At 39.4% G+C, this 13188-nt stretch overlaps 1 protein-coding gene across 2 annotated transcripts in view; it reads left to right on the plus strand.

Annotated features, from left to right (window-relative positions):
* Positions 1-13188, plus strand: part of USP32 (ubiquitin specific peptidase 32) — a 134896-nt gene that overhangs the window by 23218 nt on the left and 98490 nt on the right. The gene's annotated exons all lie outside the window — the stretch shown is intronic.

Here is a 13188-nt window from a genome sequence, read left to right on the forward strand (position 1 = left end):
GTCCCCGCTTCATGTTTTATTTGTCTCAGAGATGGTTGATGGGAACTAGTGGCTATATCTTCCATGAATTGAGAAAGGACAGAGTTTGCTTATCTAATCAAGCAGCAGTCTCATATAGTACAGTATAGAGAAATACAGACCTGGATTTATGTGAATAAAACACTTGAGATGAAGTCTATCTTTGTCTTTCTCCTGCTTATTCTTCCCTTCTCCTCTCTCCATAGACTTCTATAGTGAACTGTAATGTATTATCTCTGCAGTTTCCTCTTGCTGTAGCAGGACAGAAATATGCCAAGATTTTTAGAGTGAATCTTAGTTAAGCAGGGAAGGGCAGCTGGGGAAATTCTGGATAATCAGGAGAAAGAATAATAATTTTCTGTGAGTTTCTTATATGCGCTTGTATTATTGATTTATGAAATGTTTCTTGGAAAGTTACTGACATGGATTAATCCAACTGCACGCAAGGCAAAGTGAAAAGCTTCCTGTTCCACCCAGTTGTCTTGCATCTTTTAAACAACACAGTCGACACAGGATAGTCGACTCCTTTGACGTGATCCTATTTTGAAAACTACACCCGTGAAGGAATTTATCCAGTGGCGCAATAACTTTTTTTTATCCCCCAAGTTTTGCATTCATTTATTTTCCAGACCTAAATATGCAGCTGGTGGTGAAAGGTGAAAATGGCAATTTTTCAAGGAAAACGTAATTTCAGTTCGCTTGTGTCAGAGACAAACACTTTAAAAACTGATGCCTGAGATATGTTTAGCAATATAAAAATTTTGTCTCTGACAAAACCTGCGCGCAATCTATCGGCACTAAAAAAGCTTATCTCTGGAAAAATTTCAATTTTTACTTTTCATTTTCAATTGCGCATTTATTTCTGGAAATTAAATTAATACAAGACTCAAAGATTAAAAATGCTCGCAACTCCATTTGATAGATCCCTTCAGCGGTGTAGTTTACAAATTGATCCAGATGTGAAGAAGCGCCATGTGCTTTTGGAATGTAGATTTAGAGTTGGTTTTTGGACACCGTCACATTTGCAGAGACCCTAAAATTGCACCTACAAAATGAGGCCCTACAAAAGTATTGTCATTACTGATTTTTCTGTCAACAGACTACCTTTAAACAGCCCATTGACTTCAATAACTTTTTTTTTTTTACCATTTAGTTCTCTTTTGTTTGCCTCTATTCCTTCAAGAATAATTTTTTTTTTTTGAAAAACAAATATAGGCCATACTTTTTTTTTTTTTAATATAAAAAAAAGCTGACACTGAACCCACTTTTATTGAACACTTCCTTTTTCAGTTTTTTTTTTATTTTTAAATATAGACAATCTAAAATTATTTCTTGAAATATAGTACAATTTAGTTTTGATTTGACATTCATATCTCAGAAGCACTGCCTATGAACACAGTAAAAAGAGCTGAAGTGAATACTTAGACTACTACGTCAGAGAGGAATAAAAGTGTAGTTCCTTCATTTGTATGCAGCCGCAATCTAGACCTAATTTCTCATACCTAACCAGCATTGATTCCTTTTACTTTATTGCCTTTCATCTTATGCGTCGTTTTAACTTTATAAAAGAACTGAAGGCAAACTCAAGCAAGTTTAGAAATGGCATTGTTAGGTTGAAATGAAAATAACCTTAAGGTGTGAATACCTAGGAAATGGGTTTAAAGGGAGTCTATCACGAATAAAATGCCTCCAAAACCAATCACTGTAGTGCAAGGCCTCTAATAGGAGTAGAATATTCCATAGCAGTACGTTTTGTTTTTCAGATGCATCTTGTAGATTTTAAATAAACTTACGTTTCACAATGGGCATATACTTTCACTTCAGAGCACAGCTGTCTCTTCCTTCTGGTCCATATGCACTATCTTCTTCTCTTTTCTAAACATTCCCGCAATCTTCATGCCAGTGGCGTCACTAGCTTTCCAACGCGGCTCTGACCACCTCCTTGCTCCAAATCCCACACATGTGCAGTACTACGCACAACCATGACCCGAAGTTGCCATGTGTACTGCACATGTGTGGGGTTTGGAGTGTTTCACTGTTGGAAGACTAGTGACGACACAAACATGAGGGTTTAGAAAAGAGAAGAGGATGGTGCATAACGGTACACAGGTGGGACCAGAAGGATGACACAGCTGTGCTCTGTGGTGAAAGTATACGCCTCTTCAGAAGGCTGAAGATAAAGAAGAAAAGTGAGATTATTTAAAATCTACAAGATGCATCTGAAAAACAAAGGTACTGCTGGAAAAGCCTTTATAAAGGCTACAATACGTGGTGTTTAGTAAAAAAAAAAAAAAAAAGTTTTGCCAATGGTAGATTCATTTTAAGGCCCCTGCACAGCACTCTTAAGGTCGGAGGCATTTTGGTTCTGACAGGCTACCTTTAATGGGATTCTACCATTAGAACCCTTTTTATTTTTTTATTTTTTTTTGTAGCTAAGACGTCGGAATAGCCTTTAGAAAGGCTATTTGTCTCTTACCTTTAGGTGTGATCTCCGCCGCGCCGTTCCTTAGAAATACCGTTTTTTTTTTTATCAGTATGCAAATTAGTTCTCTCACAGCGGCGGGGGCGGACCCCAGCGCTGTAAATGCGATGGGGGCGTCCCCACTGCTGCTCGAGAACAGGCTCCAGCGACGCCTCTATCTTCTGCTGGATCCTCCCCTTCTTTCTTCGGCATCATCTCCGACGCCTGCGCAGTTGGCTCTGCCAGTGAGACACTAGTAGAGCCGACTGCACATGCCCGCAGCCATAGTTCCGATGCCGCAATTGCGTGCATGCGCACTCGGCTCTACTAGTGTCTCACTGGTAGAGCCAACTGCGCAGGCGTCGGAGGTGACGCCGAAGAAAGAAGGGGAGGATCCAGCAGAAGATAAAGGCGTTGCTGAAGCCTGTTTTCGAGCAGCAGTGGGGGACGCCCCCACTGCATTTCCAGCGCTGGGGCCTGCCCCATTGCTGCGAGAGAACTAATTTGCATACCGGTAAAAAACAGTATTTCTAAGGAATGGCAACACGAAGATCACATCTAAAGTTAAGAGACAAATAGCCTTTCTAAAGGCTATTCCGACATCTTATCTACAAAAATAGGGTTTTAATGGTAGAATCCCTTTAATGTTCACTTAATACCATCAGAGACTGGTACATATATCTTTTACTAGAATTCATTCATTCATTCATTCGTTCGTTATGGAGGTATTTTCTGGTGCACACATATGAATCAATTACTTTTTTGATCCTTTAAGTGACATTGATTTTCTGATTTTGCAATTAACTTTTTTCCCTCTCAGCTTTCCAAAAGCTATAACTTTTTATTTTTTATATATTTTTTTAATTTTTCATTTGTCATATGTGGGTTTATTTTTTTTCTGGGCCGAACTGTACTTCATAGTGGTACCATAAATAAATGGGATACATCATTTGGAGAGCTGAGTTTTAGGTTTAAGACCTTGCCAAAAGTAGGACATTTTGAGTTTATGCAAAGGCAGGTCATGTTTATATAGATTAAGATCATGCAGTTGAGCATGCGATTTAGTTATTTGCTTTGGCTGCAGTGGGACAATAACAGGCTTTATTCAGCCTATGCAAGTCCTGTAATTGAGTTAAAATGGAGAATTCCTGTTACTGTCTGTACTTTTGCATAGTATAATTGTTGAATGAAATGACTGCATGGGGAATTGATTTGTCCACCAAAAATAATCCTGGTGTAGACGTGGTGAGGATTAGAAAAAAAGGTATTACCCTTCTCACTCAGGTTTTAGTGGTGCCACACATCAAAAAGTTGATGAGCGTGTATAATATTAAAGGGGCCATAAATCTCCATGTGCACAGTAGATCTATGATATGATAGACACAGGGAGCTGCAACCCCTGCTCTGTATAGATCACTACTTTGAAGACGACGAAGGACCTTGTAGTGATGTCATCACAGGGACAAGCCAATCACAGAGCAGTAGTGACGTCATCACAGGTACTTTTCCAGAAGCAGGGAACAGACCGTTTGTGAGGCAGTGAATCGAAAGCAGAAGGAGGGATTTACATAGAAGAACCACAGAGGAGGGAGTGAACAGAGTATGAAGTGAGGGGTGCACGGAAGGGCTCATTTACATATACGTTTAAAAGGTAATTAACACTGGAGGCTCTTTTAAGAAACGATTATCAGGACTTGATTAACCTTTTTAAAGGCTATTCAGACATATGTTTATCTAAAGTAGCGAAAATGCAGTGATAGGGCCCCTTTAATTATACATATACAACATGGTCTGAGGAGCAGTGGAATCCATTGAAGGGCACAGCACCTTGTTAAAGTCTCCAATTACCATTGTGTGACTCTTTGCTACTTTGTAAGTTTTAGACAGTCCTAACCTGAGGAATTGTAATTGGCCCTTATTAGGTGCGTAGTTTGTGCCTATTGTATATGGAATATTGTTAATATGACGTAATAGAATAGCATAACTCCCATATGTATCGATAAATTCCTCGTCAACAGTGAAGGCTAAGGGATCTGTTACTAGTATGGCCACTCCACATTTCTTCATTACTGCATGAGAAAATACTTGGATGAAGTAGTGTTTATGGCGAACGCAAAAGTCATCACTCTCATTCAGATTGGTCTCTTGGAGACAAAGGGTTTCAGGAGTTAGAAGCTTTAGCCTCCTTCTATAGCATCATCCTTTTATTAGGAGAGTTTCGACCTCTCACATTAGGAGAGAGTTTTTTTTAAACACCATTTAAGCTGGAAAAATAATTGCAGGAGCTGAAAATGTGTCATGAAATGTGGATGGCTAATACTGCAGGATGCCATGCTTATCAGTATGACATTCTTGCAATGCATAGTAATAGGCAGCAATACACTAAGAACAGAACAATAAATGAAGAAAAAAAAAAAATTACATAAGCCTTGTTTGCCTTGGAACTGCACATTATTTTGATCTCTGGTAACGCTCTCTGTGCAGAAGAAATAGTGAGGCATGCACCATCTTGGTAATCTCACTTATAGCTGAACTTAGTGAGTTTTAACTGACTTTTCTTCCCCCTGCAATGGATCATCATAGTGGGGATGATTCCTGGACACTTTGTGCCCGTAATGCACCAAGTGCATGGTCATTGAGCCAGTTTGTGCCGCTAGAAAAGCTGATGGATGAGCAGCAAAGCCTAAAGACAACCTCCTAAGAAAGACTTTCAAGCATGACCCCAACGTCCAACTTAGGGTGCTTTCACATCACGTTTTGTAGGTCCGCCTGACTGACACGTTTTTACAGCTGTTTCTTTTATAAAAATGTGTGTCAGCGGACCCAATGAAAAAAAAAACCTCTATTGTGGCTTGAAAATGTCCCTCTCCGTTATTTCCAACGGACAGAAAAGCGTGTACTACTACGCTTTTCTGTCCTTTACCCACAGCAGATCCGTGACGGACCGTTCTCCTTTTCCTTCACTTCTCTATGTGAACAGGCTGCCAGACATCTACAGCCTCGTATGCATCCTGTTATACAGTTAGTTTATGAGTCCGCCCCGCCCCCAATAACTACAACTCTGCCGTGTAGGGTTCTTCTGTCCGCTTGAGAAGTCGGACATCTTCACTTGTGGACAGGGAAGGACAGGCACGGAGTGCAAAAGAACGCACCAGATGCCCATTTAAGTGAATGACAGGTGTCCCGGACACAGCTAGTGTCCGCTCCTAATGTCCGTGCAAGATTTTGAGCGGACACTACCTGTCGGACACCGACGGTAGTGTGAACGCCCCCTTAGAATCACACCCCTTGTCTGCTTCTGCATAATATTTGCCATCTTATGTTACAAAGTCTAAATATCCTATTGGGTACCAAAAATAACAACATTGGATGCTCAGTAATTGTAGTGTTAGAGTAGGGTCCCCGACAGTAGTATATTTCAGCACACCAAAATTCAGTGTATGAGAAACTTTATTCCTTCATATAGAGCTGTTTTGCTCTATATGATATGCCACACCAGACAGCATGCAGATGAAGGTACTTGAGACTGAAACGTTCGGACTTTGACATTGAATATCCAGATGCTCTATTTTTTTGATTGGCTGTGTCTTTAATTTTGGAATAAAGTTTTTCATATATTGAATTTTGGTGTGCTGAAGTATTATACTACAATTTGTGACGGGACCCCCCAAATACTTTTTGGCTTCCGTTTACTGGAATAATTTGTTCCCTTGTAAGGAGTGCATATCTTTTGTATATATTTGAATGCTCAGTAAGGCTCTGGTACTACAGAAAAAAATTAAAACTGCTGGAATCAGTGGAGCAGCCCCTATTAACCGGTGCTAAGAATTGACGTTGGTGGAAGTGGCGAAAGGTCCTCATTAAATTGGACCGTCATAAAGACAGACTTTTGAGTTTCCACTTTGACATCGATGCAGTTTAAAAATAACTGCGTAAATTAGGCCTAAACGTTCAATTTTCAATTTGCACCACCACAAGAGAAACAAAATATTTTCTGTTTGTACACATGGCTGTTTTGTGTAACTCAAGACAGGTCCTCCTACAGTAGCAGATGTTTTGTAACTTCTCTCCACTCTGGAGCTGGGGATTTAGAGTCCTTCTCTATTAAAGTTTACATGAATTAAAGGTATACTTACAGTACTTTTTTGATCATGAGCATATTTTTTTGCATTCACAATGCTGTAAAGCAAGCTAAGTTTAGCAGTTGTGTTACAGCCATAATACTAGATTGTCCTTCCATTTTACTTGTGCATAATTTGGAGGCTTATTCATTTGGCATAATTTGGATAGGAATTGAGGTGGTCTGCTATGTGTCCATCTGTGCATCCCATTGAAGACAATGTAAGGCTAAGGCCTCACATTGTGGAAATGCAGCTTTTTTTTTATTTTTTTTGCAGATTTTGCTGTGTTTTTTATTTATTTATTTATTTTTATTTTTAACTAAAGCCAGGAGTGGCTACAAAAGGAATCAGAAATGTATTGTAAGCTCTTATAAGTCTACCTTTTGCTAAATCCTCTTATGGCTTTGGCTTAAAAAAAATGCAACAAAATCTGCAACCAAAAAAGCAACCTTTCTGCAACGTGGGGCTTTAGCCTAAGGGCTAGTTCCCACGACGTAACGCTGCGCTTATTCTGACACGTAAACATGTGTTAGAGTGAGCGTTTCAAAACAGAATCCCATTGACTTCAATGGGTTCCGTTTAACGCACGTAACACATTGAAATCAATGGGTTAAAAAGCCTCCCATTGATTTCAATATGCAGTGCACGTAAGACGAAACCCATTGACGTCAATGGGATTCTGTTTTGAAGCGCTCACTCTGACACGTGTTTACTTGTCAGAATAAGCGCAGCGTTACTTCGTGGCGAACGAGCCCTTACATTGTTTTCAATGGGATGCACTGATGGGTTGGTTTGTGGAGAGGATTTTTGAAGAGGATTCTGCGTCAAATTGTTCTCCTATTTTTGCTGTGAAACTGTACCCTATGGGCTATGATTTTGTAAAGCGATTATTATGAAAACACATTTTATTACAGAAGAAAGCTCTAGACTTGCATTTAACAAGGTTTTCCTTCTAATGACCTTATTCCTCTCCATAACGAAATGAGATATGTGTATGGCCGCTATTGTCTGATCGTTGGGACGCCCTCTGATCATGAGAACAAGGCTCCCCAAGCCCACCCATGTAATGGAGCTACGCGTACCATAATACATTTTTTTAAAAATATTTAGAAAAGATTGTAAAATTTGTAGAGTAAATGTATTAATATTTTGTCAGCTGTTCTCATTTATCCATCAACCATCAGTGCTATTATTTTTTTTTCAAAGAAAAAATCTAAAAATTGACACTGCATTATTCACTTCCATAGAGTTCTTTCTGTGTAATCGTTACATAGCAATTCGCCACAATTAGTTTTTTTTTTTTTTAAAGTAAACCTGAGTGTAGACAGTGCATGCCCTAGCACTGATTGTGAGCGACTTTCTTCTGTGAATGTAATTTGTCATAATGCTGTTATAATGCTGTAAGCAGCTTACAGCAGGTTTATTTATAGGCCTCATGTTGCATTACTTTTGAGAGCTGTCTCCCGAAAATAAACTGGTGTTGCTTTATTAGCATTCTGTTGCTTCATTGACTATTTATCTATGCTTGTTAGCTTTCGCAGGGCTTGTGAGATACCTCTTGAGTAGTGTTCTTCTTAGACTGTTTTTGTGCAATTCATGTGAGAGAATTGTCAAGATGTTTTTGGTGCCAGTGACCTGTTTTATCTGACAGTTGCTTTATTGGATTGTTCTTGGTTTGGTGGCTGCATTTATATACACAGCAAATCTTGCTATGATCTAATTTGGGAATGTTTGTCTGTAGCTATAATAATGCCAAAGTTGATTGAATCTATAGGTTCCATGGTTTATGAAACCCCAATCTTTATGCAACCTGTGTAGCAATTTGTATTTAACTCTACAGTCTGTAGAAGTATGTTAACTTTGATTGCAAGGGAAATCCTATTATAAGGGATCACAAGGCTTTATATTCTGGGATGGGAACCTTTTTTGCTCTTTCTGTAGTAGGAAATATCCTCCATATAATTGTGTATCATAGATTTGCTTAAGGGTAAGTAATCAATTTCACGTATTTCCATGTATTAGTACAGCACCTGTCAGTATTAAAATATAAACGAACACTGTTACATGGTTTACTTCCTACTCTTAGCTGTGTTACATACTGTGACTCTGGTGGATTAACCCCCTGTATGCCCGTTATCAATAGTGAACACTGCATCTGTGGTCAAGATCGATTCCCTCCCCCACCCCAGTCACCCGTCAGACACCCAGTGATAAGGTCACAGGTTCTGAGGGGTTGCCATGGCCTCCTGACTGCCTATGCAGCACTATGTATTACAGGACATTGCAATGGGGATCCGAGATCCCAGCTTCAAGTCCCCTTGTGGGACATGTGATAAAAACAAAAAAAAACAAACCTCAGTTTACAATACACACTAATACATGAAAAAAACAATAAAAAGTAAAAAAACAAAACACCTTTTATATTTAAAAAAAATATATAATATAAACAAACATGGCTCCTCATGTGTGTTTAAAGGGGTATTCCCATGTACATAATTATATCTATATTTGTAGATAATTAAAAGTTAAACATTTATTGCAAATATAAGTAACTTTCTTAGTGGTGACAGTCTGTTGTCTTGATCGGTTGCCATGGATACGACCACTAATGCAGAAACTTTCTGTGGTCTGGGACTTGTCAGGAATCCAGCTATGATTTTCTTATTGTATCTGGGATATCAGGCAGGGACACTACATGTATCTGAAGATTTCCCGGCCACAATAAGGAAATCATGGCTAATTTTTTGACCTTAGAAAGTTTCTGCATTAGTGGTCGTATCCATGGCAACCGATCAAGACAACAAGACTGTAAACACAAGATATTTAGAGAAAATCTTTAAAACTCTGCAAAATATTTAATTGTATTTGCAAAAATGTTTAACTTTTAATTATCTACAAATTTAAAAATTATGTACCTGGGAATACCCCTTTAAGCACCCACTATCCAAAAATAGCGTTATTAATACATTTTATTTATATAGTGCCAACATATTCCGCAGCGATGTACAATTTGTAGGGGTCAAATACAGACAAAAAGATACATTACGAAGAAAGTCATTTCACACAATGGGACTGAGAGCTCTGCTCGCAAGAGCTTACAATCTATGAGGTAGAGGGGGTGACACAAGAGGTAGCAGGGGCGGTATTGCTTATACAGAGGTCAGACACTTTTGTAATAGAGGTGACTGTCATTCCACAAACATAAAACTTTGAGGCATCACCAGTCGTGTCCTTTAACAGGTGGATGGTGCTTGGGCATATAGAGTTAGCCTGATATGGCATCATACCGTATGGGTAATGTGGGAGCTGGAACAGAGGAGGGTTTAAATTTTAGGGATTCTAATCAGAGTGAATTTCGAAAAAGCAAAATGCAAGATTATGATAGAACCGTGTTCTATTTCCCAAGGGCCCCCCAAAAACATAAATACAAGTAAATTAAAACATTATACGTACCCCACAGTGGTGGCAAATGAAAGTACAACTCGTCAAACAAAAAATAAGCCCTCACATACCTGTGGTAACAGAAAAATAAAAATGATTGGGAGGGAAAATATGAAAAAGTAGCTGAGCATTAACGTACAAACTACCCAGTGTCATTAAGGGGTTAAACATTGACTTGATGCATTCATCTTAATGCTACAAAACTCGTTCACCAAATTTTTAGTTTCAGAACAGTCCTGGTTCAATTCCCACCTCAATACTTCACATTGCTGTCTTTGTATCTAGAAACACATGATTTGGGTAAAACATGTTAGTATACAAAACACTTCAAATTGTGGTAATATATGTGATTTTCAGGTCCTGCAAGTCCATCTGTGTACACACTATAGCTAACAATTTTTGGAGTAAAAACAAATCCACAATGGTTTTTGTGTGCTAACGCTGGGTTCACACCAGTGCCCGGACTCCGTTCTCAGGTTCTGCATGCAGAAGACGGAAACCTGTCATGCCGAGTCCGGCCGTGAGCGCCGGTGAGCGTTTTATGCTCTCAACAGCGAAACCAGTTTTTTTAAACCGGACACAGAGTACTGCATGTCCGACTCTGTGTCTGGTTTAAAAAAAACTGTTTCGCCGCGGAGAGCATAAAATGCTCACCGGTGCTCACGGCCGGACACTTTTCAAACCCATTCAAATGAATTGGGTTGAAAGATGCTGGCAGGTTTCTGTCTCCTGCCCTGTTTTGTGCAGGAAACGGAAACCTGCAAAACGGAGACCCGGGCGCAGATGTGAACGAGCCCTCATAGATTTTTGTAGAACCGATTTTTCTTAGGTGTTTTTTTTTTTTATTTTTATTAGTCCTGTTGCTTCAAAAAAAATCAGGAGGGAAAATAAATCCAGTTTGGTTGGAGGTGTAGCTAAGTAAGCATTAGCATGATTGGCGCAGTCTTTAGGATCTAAGTCAGCGTTTCTCAACAGGGGCACTGTACCTCCCAGGGCTGCCTTGGAAACTTGCCAGGAAGCTGCAGCACTCTGGTTGGGAAGATGACTACATTATCTGTGTTCTTTGGTCATTTTTTTTTTCTTTTGGTAAAATTATTTGGTTGGAGTGTTCTTGAAAAATATATGTAATAGAAAATAATTGTGCCACATAGTACTGACTCTCAACTGTGCTCAGAACAACTTGGTTTTGATATATTTGTCTGTTGTAACACTAATATTAATTTTTCACTTCTGATCTCTTGTGCTGATTCTTCAAAGAAATTAAACGGAATACCTGAGAAACGTTTTGGGTGAAGTTATTGTAGTATTTAGATACACAGTATTCCTAAATGTCAGTGCTACAGACTATGGGAACAGTACCAAGCACCCCGACCCCTTGGATTCTCTGAATCAATATATTACACTTCAGTCATTTTAAAGGGGGTCTGTCAGTACAAAAATCAACTCACAGCATCTTGTAGGCCTTCCGAGATGGTTTCCAAATATGGCTGTGTTATTTTTGACTGCTGCTCTGTTCCTGAAAATTGTTCTATAATTTTCTTTGTGTTTTGCTGTCCCCCCCCCCCCCCTTTTTAAATTACACCTAGAAATCTGTAAATAAATGTATAACTGTGTAGTTTTACCATTATCAGAAGGGTATCCCCACTACTTGGCAGTTTATTCCTAAATTTCAAAATGCTAAATACAGAAAATCATAAAGATGTTTTAGAGTTGTTATATAATTGGAAAAAAATATTGAATTTTATTACATTTTTAAGATTTTTTTTTTTTCCTCAAATGTTATTTGAAGCTTTTGTAAACAGCCATACAAACTAATCAGTAAGGGTCTATTCACACTTCTGCTTTTCAGTTTTTCTGCTCCATTCCAGTTGCATAAAAAGGGAAGAAAGCAGAGCACTGGATCTGTCTTAACTGCCATTAGTGGTACCCAACAGACCTCATTGTGTTATTATGTGCGTCTGTAATCTCACTCAGAATAGCTGACCTTAGAAACAGCATTGTACTTTCAAAGGAAGGATGATGCATATCAAATGACAGTATCTCAGCAGACATCCATGCTTAACAGGCAAAAACTCAAAGGCCTACAGAGAAAGAAGCATATGAAGGGAAGGGTTTTTAATGCAAAATTGTAGTGTGAAGCATGGCAGCCATGAGGAAGTGTAATAAAGAAAAGAGTTATTTCTATGAAGCCGTGCCAAATTTATACGTTTGTGATACATTTGGCTCAGTGTCTGGTCTGCTTTCAGTCCTGTCCAACTTTAAAGGGATCCTATCATTAGAATCCCTTTCTTTCTAACAAACATGTAGGAATAGCCTTAAGAAAGGCTATTCTTACCCTACCTTTAGATGTCTTCTCCGCTCCGCCATTCAGTAGATATTCCGCTTTCTGTCTTTATGCAAATGAGTTCTCTCACAGCACTGGAGGCGGGCCCCAGCGCTCAAACACCACTGGGGGTGTCCCCAATACTGCGAGAGAACTCTCTAGTGCTGCCTCCATCTTCTTCAGGAACTGGCCTCTACGCATCGTCTTCCAGCCTGGCTTTCAATTTTCTACGCATGCGCAGTAGGCTCTGTCAGCGGGCCTTGGGCAGAGCCAACTGCACCTACGTGCGGCCATTTTTTTGCGGCTGCTTACTACAAGAGCTCGCGTAAGCGGCCACAAAAGAATGGCCGTGCAGGTGCAGTCGGCTCTGCCCGAGGCCTGCTGGCAGAGCCAACTGCGCATGCGTAGAAGATTGAAAGCCAGGCTGGAAGACTACACGTAGAGGCCGGTTCCTGAAGAAGATGGAGGCGGTGCTGGAGAGTTCTCTTGCAGCACTAGGGATGCCCCCAGTGCTATTTGAGAACTCATTTGCATAAAGACGGAAAACGGAATATCTACCGAACGTCTGCACGGAGAAGACATCTAAAGGTAGGATAAGAATAGCCTTTCTTAAGGCTATTCCTATGTGTTAATTAGAAAAAAAGAGATTCTAATGATAGGATCCTTTTGAGACAGTGTTTTAATATATCTGCGCCCCTCTATCTGATCTATTTTGTGTACTTTTTTTTTTTTTTTTTTTTTCTTTCTTGGCAGTGACTTTTTGTCTTTTATTTTTACTTCAAGTGTTGTTTTTGTAGATGAACCTAATTTAAAGGGGTTATCCA

This window comes from Leptodactylus fuscus, chromosome 2, assembly GCF_031893055.1.
Source record: "Leptodactylus fuscus isolate aLepFus1 chromosome 2, aLepFus1.hap2, whole genome shotgun sequence".
Classification (NCBI taxonomy): domain Eukaryota; kingdom Metazoa; phylum Chordata; class Amphibia; order Anura; family Leptodactylidae; genus Leptodactylus; species Leptodactylus fuscus.